This window comes from Balearica regulorum, chromosome 28 (assembly GCF_011004875.1).
Source record: "Balearica regulorum gibbericeps isolate bBalReg1 chromosome 28, bBalReg1.pri, whole genome shotgun sequence".
In the NCBI taxonomy this organism is placed as follows: Eukaryota; Metazoa; Chordata; class Aves; order Gruiformes; family Gruidae; genus Balearica; species Balearica regulorum.
In genome coordinates this window covers 2,497,114-2,503,237 of record NC_046211.1, presented here as the reverse complement: position 1 = coordinate 2,503,237, position 6,124 = coordinate 2,497,114, and positions in this window count along the sequence as shown.

Below are 6,124 nucleotides of genomic sequence, written 5' to 3'. Positions count from 1 at the left end.
GTATCCATGCTGGTCCTCCCGCACTTCAGCTCTCAGGTTGGTCTCTATTACTTGTATGTGCTTGAGGGTCTGGCTGGTTTCTTATTGAGGGTGTTGGTGACCCTGGTTGAGTTTGTAGGGTCTGCTCTTCTGGAAGACCTTTGTGAAATTGTTTTTGCAGTGGTTGGAGTGCCCTAGTGAAGGTGGTGTAGGTAGGAAGGGACAGCTGGACTTGCTGGCTGCAAGTGGCTGGAGAACGGCACGCCCCAGGTGGGGTGACTGGAGACCAAGCTGGTGTGATGGGTCTCATACCCCTTGGGTATCCCCAGCAGGGCTCAAAGTATGCAGTCTCTGTGGTCCTTGTTCCCATGTGCCTTGTAGGAATGAAGTGAGATGGGAATTTGCAGACCTGGCTGTGGATGTGGGTAGGCAGAACTGGCTTTTTCTCCCTAGAAATGCTGCTCTTTGCATCCTGGGAGGGATGACACCAGTGACAGCTCGGTGGGTTTGCACGGCTGTGGCAGGACTGTTAAAGGCCAGGACGCGTTTTGGACCTCTCTTGACTTGCAAACTCCCTGCTCGCTTGGTGAAGGCAAAGGTCCCTGCTTGGCTCTCGGTGCCTGGTAGAGCAGCTCTCTTGGCTGTGGCCAGCCTCTTGGAAGTAGCTTCTGGACCATGTTAATCCCCTTAATCCTTCCCGCAGCCATTCCCTGCTGGAAAGGCTTCCTGACACCATCTCTGAACTGCTGTGGTGGGATCAATCTTCCCTAGAGCGAAAGGGAAGACCGTTGACTCCCTTTGTGCCTCTGGTTTCCACGCCTCCTGCAGCAAAGGCTCGCACGCTTGTCGGGCTGAGCGGAGGATGGGGGAGAGCTCCCTGCCTGCTCCTACATCTGATTTGGGGTCTGGATTTCCAGGCGTGCAGTGAGGCACGCTCCTTCTGCGCTCAAGGTCTTTGCAAAAGATCTGGCTCCCTTCTGTCCATCTTGCTGGAGGAGCCCACCCCCATCACGAGAGCATTTAGCAATTACCCCATGAGTGCGTTTAGCAAAGGCTTTTGCATCCCTTTTCTGTGCTTCTCCACTCTTGTCTCCTAAAGTGCTTCACGTGGTTGTTCCCTTCAGCTCATCTCTCGGGGTTTCATGGGGGAGCACAGCGGTCCCGGGGTTCGCTACATGCAGGGAGCAGTTTGATGCTCAGCCCTGGGCTAAAAAAACCCAAACAAACCCCTTTCCAAATGGACTCGGGAGCGTTCGTAAACTTGCACGTTTGCGCACATCTATGTTTGTTTTACAGAGCTCTTTGAGCTGCATTTATCCTGCCAAAATGACAGTTTTCTGCTAGAGAGCTGCAGCCTGCCATGGTGATTATAATTGTCACTAATTTTTTTTCTTTCGCAATCAGGTTTGCACCTTGACACAGTGGCATAAGATGAGGCAGGTTCCCCCCCCCCTTCCAGGGCATGGGTAGCTCTCAAAATATTGGTGAAGCCCTGATTTCTTTAGGGGAAGCTGGTGCAGCTCTGTGGTGTCTCTGCAGAGTTGTCCAATTTCAGCTGCTGGTGAGGGAAGGGGCAATATCAGAAGACGCAGACCATGAGCTGGGGACCGGGAATGTTTCATGCAAAGACTTTCTGAAGGGTCAGGCACCCTTCAGAGCAAGACAAATCCCAAACCCACCCTAGAGAAGGCCGGGTGAGGGGATGGAAGGCTCTGCCCTGTCTTTGGGCTGGAGAGTCCCAGCTCTGCACCGAGATCCTCCTGCACCGATGCACCTTCCTCGCACGCCCAGGGCAGAGCATCAGGCCGGTGTCCTCGGTGAGGGTAACCGCCTGCTTTGGTGGGGCTTTTCCCACTAAAAACCTGTTAAATGGGTATAAATGGGATGTAGTGGGCAGGAAGGCAACTGGTGGGGGGAGCGAGGAGAGGCTGTGGGGCTTGTGAGGGTTCTGAGAGGGGGTGAGAAGTGTTTCTGAATTGCTCCTGCATTTCTGCTGGGGTCATGAGAGGAGAATTTGGCCCTTTTATTTATTTATTTTTAGCTTAAGCCTCTGAAGAGTGTGCTGCGGAGATTCCCAGGGGGTATCGGTTGGCAGAAGTCCCATGATACCCTCAAAAATATTCCCCCAAACAGAAATAACTCGGTAAAACAAAGCGGTGGATTGTTCAGCCAACTAAAATTACCAGCATGTCAAATAAAATATGTACAGCATTAAAATAAAATTTGCATTGCAATAATGCTTTATTAAGCACATTAGGAGATTAAAAGAATCAACCCATTTGTTCCCATTCATGTTGCGTCAGGATTTGCATTTCTTCCCCCCCCCCAAATCCAACTAGCCCCCTCTCGCCTTGCTTGTTTGGCGAGTGATTTTCTCAAGGAACCTTGCAAAGATCTCCCCCAAAAGAAGGTGTATGTGTGTGTGTGTATATGTGCCGAGGGTTGTTTTTTTTTTTAAAATCAAAGCACTTGACTCGGTTGTGTGTTTGTCTGCGTGAGCGTGCAGCAGAGGAGGGGTGGAACGGAGAAGAAAAGATTTGTCTGCTCCCATTTTGGCTAAAATGGTTAATTAAGACAATAGAGGCTATATAACAATTGGGGCCAGGGCCGTGAATGGTTGTCTAGACTCTATAGTTCAGCTGCAACTTCTCTGTCGGAATTTTAACTTGGCCGGGCTCGTTTCCCCTCCCCTCTTTCCCCGCCTCTCAGCTCATGTCCATAAGTTCCCTTTTCTCTTTTGTTTGTTTTTTTTTTTGTCCTTAATCAATCTTTTGAGAGATCAGGGCAGGATTGACAGCTCTGCCTGTCTGAGGTCTTGTGTTTGCCACGGCGCTGCCTTCCCAGCGCCCGAACGGGAGCCGTTATTGTTAGCGGAGCCGCTCCACTCCCAGATGGGCCTGATCCTGGTCCAGGGAGAGGTGCTGAGACCAGGTTTTGAGGCTTGGTGGAGGGGGATCGTGGCGTAAATGAGAATTTATTTATTTTTTTTTAAATGCTGGAAGCCTTGGAAAGGGCTGAGGAGGAAGGGGGTGGGCTGGTGCTCAGTGTTTTGGTGTCCTGGTGTGGAGGGTGCAGCCAGGGTTACCAGAGTTGCATTGCTCTGGCTCTTGCAATCCAGATCTGCTCTGAGCCGGGACTAATCCTGCTCTTGGGATCTGTGTGGGGCAGGTGGAAGATGCTGGACAGCGTGAGGCCAAGTGCTGCTGGATGGCTCCGGGCAAGGTGTCCCCTGCCAGCGCAGCCGCCTTGCTGCCGCACACCTTGGCTGGGAATTGGGTTTGTGGGTGTTGCAAAGATCTGCTCTGGCCCCGGTAACGGGTTAGGCTTCTCCTTGGGCTGTGAAACCAGCTCTGAGAGACCTCCAGGCTTTGAGGAGAAGCAACGTGAGCAGGGAGAGGTGGGGAGAGACCTTAAGCGGCACCCAGATTTTCCACTTCTGATGTTTTTAACCTGCCCTTTGGGAATTGCTTCAAAAGTATCCTCAAAGTGCCTAAGGAAGGGCATCCTGGGGCTTCAGCTTCCAGTTCTGGGTTTTGTAAATCTGAGATCAACGTAAAACCTTGGTCCTCAGACGAGGGTGGGGGCTGTTACTGGAGCAGCTCCCCCAAAGCCCAGGGATGCTCCCCACAGCTGAGTTATGGGGTTTCACAGCTCGGGGTGCCCCCCAGTTGTGTCACAGTGGGACGACTTAGTCTTTGTCGCACATGGGGCCTCAAACATCTCTTTCTCTTCCTTTGGGAGAGCCTCCCGTCGGGCTGGAGAAGCCTGGCTGGTGTCTAGGTGGTTTTAAAGGCAGTCTGAAGTGGCTGCACTATTATAATGGCATGCACAGCGGGAGGGAACCTCTCCGGAGGAGGACGCGGGGATGCAGCCACACGCTTGAAATATGGGCGAGATTATTCCAACTGCATACATGCAAATGAGGCCTGTCTGTAGACAGGAGAGACAAAAGGTCATTAGCTTCCCATGTAGAGCCCTTCGTGCAGGGCCTAATTTACTGTCTTCCTAACCCTGCCCTACAGATCTTGCATTTTTAGACTTAAACTGGTGATATTTTGGCAGTTTTGATAGGCATTGAACATCTTGGGCTTTATTAGATATTGTGAGACGTGTAGCAAGTGGGAAGGATGTGCAAGAGTTCAGTTTCTCCTTGAAAGCAGATGTTTGAGACTCATTATGTACCGTAGGTTGGCTTGGAAATTGAAGTGTACTTCAGGGCCTCCTGAAATACAAGATCCCCCAGGTTTTCCCCCAAAGGCATGAGCTTGTCTGCCCAAAAGCTTGCTATCAACTTTTTTGATCCCCCAGATGATGCTTGAATTGCTTAGGTGACGGTGGGGGGGTGGATTGTGTGGCCGTCCCTGCTGAGCTGGATGCGGCCCCTGGACCCGAGTGAGCCGGGAGCATCCTTGGGGCGAGGGGCAGCCCTGTTTTCCCCCCAGCACCCACCATCCCTCCCTTGGGCGAGCAGCGCTGCCTGTCATCACAAACACATGGCTGAGTTTTCCATGGATCCAGAGGCGTCTGTGCGCTCAGAGAATCCTGCCCTGGGCTGGGGAGAGAGGTGGCTGCCTTGGGCTGCTCTTTCCTTGTGCAATTTGGGAAAAGTGAGATGTTTCGGAGGCTCCTGCAGCCCTTTGTGAACCCCTTCAGGGGCTGAAGGGACCTGGGCTGGATCTGGCCCCGGCTGCTCAAATGGTGCTGACAGAGGGGTTTGGCATGGGGAGCTTCCCTGTTGATGTTTTTGGTGCTGCTGCCCGAGTTTGGGGCGCTGAAGTAATGAGGGAGACTGGCAGCATCTCCCCGGGAGTCTTTAAACTTTTAATTTTGGCTGCTCTGCTCACCATCAAGGTCCCAAGGGGTTGGGGTCACCCCCAAGCACTGAGGTGGGGGTCAGTGCCACCAGCTCCTCGCACGTGGGGCAGGGTGGTGGGTTACGCGGTCCGGTTTGGCTGGGGGGGGACACACACACACACAAGGATGCTCCAGGTGGTGGGATCCGCACGGCCATCCCTGGGTGTGGGACCGAGGGTGCTGTCCCTGCGGTCGGGGCTGCGAGCCGACGTGGTTCCCGCCAGCCCTGCCTCCCCCAGCTCGGGATTGAGAGTTTATTCACGCACTAATCAAAGTGACATGATGGTCGTGGCAGACTAAAGCCATTCACTCCCTGAGCTGGCGAGGTCGGGAGGTCGCCCAAGTTCGCAAGAATGGGGCTTTTGTGATGCAGATCGGTGGAGAGCGGCCAGACGAGCGTGGCAGGGTCCCCCCACCACCATGACGTCGAGTGGGACCGATGTGTCGGCATGGGACCGACTTGGGGGGGGGGTGTCCTCCGCTCCCCGGGGTGGCTGGGGACATGGCGGGGGATGTTGGTGGGTTTGGGGGCTCCAGGTGTGGGTGCTCCTGCAGCACACAGAGGAGGTTAGCGACCCATTTTGGGGTGCGTGCATCCCTGCAGCAAGGCTGCCCAGCGGGGCCGTGGGATGCTCCGTCCTGGTGTTGGGGCCACCTCAGAGCAGACACCCAGCTCCCCCCGCCTGCTTTTGGGGTCCATCTTCCCAGCACCCCTGCACCCATGCCAGCTTGGTCCAGGCTATGCCTGCAGTCCTGGCCCCGCTGCTGGGATCTGAGGGGGGGCTGCGTGGGGGCCAGGTGGACCTCCAACCCCCAGAGTGTCTGTGTGGATCAACCAAAATGTTGGGGGCAAGCCAAGCCCATGCTCCCGAGGAGCTAACCCAGGACCTGCGGCAGGGGAAGAGGAAAATGCTGCTGTGCAGGAGGGATGAGGAAGGAAGAGCTGCTCCTGAGCTGAGAAACTTTCTCTACTGGCCTTTAAGCAACGCTACATCCCCTCCATCCCTGCTCCCTCTGCTCAGGCAGAGTCAGACCCTGCCTAGTGCACCGCCTGTGCGCGGCTGTTTGGGAGCTTTAAGGCCGTGATGACAATTTTACACCTCTAAAGCTTAGCAAACCCCCAACCCAATTTTTATAATTGGCTCTTGACCAAAATGAGAGTTTCTTTGAGGGTGTTTCAAACAAAGCATGCTGATGGCAGGGGCACCCCGAGCCACAAAAGGGCTTGGCTTTGATCCTTTCTGCTTTTATTGTCGGTGGAGGTAAAATAAATGGTTTAAAAATTAAATTG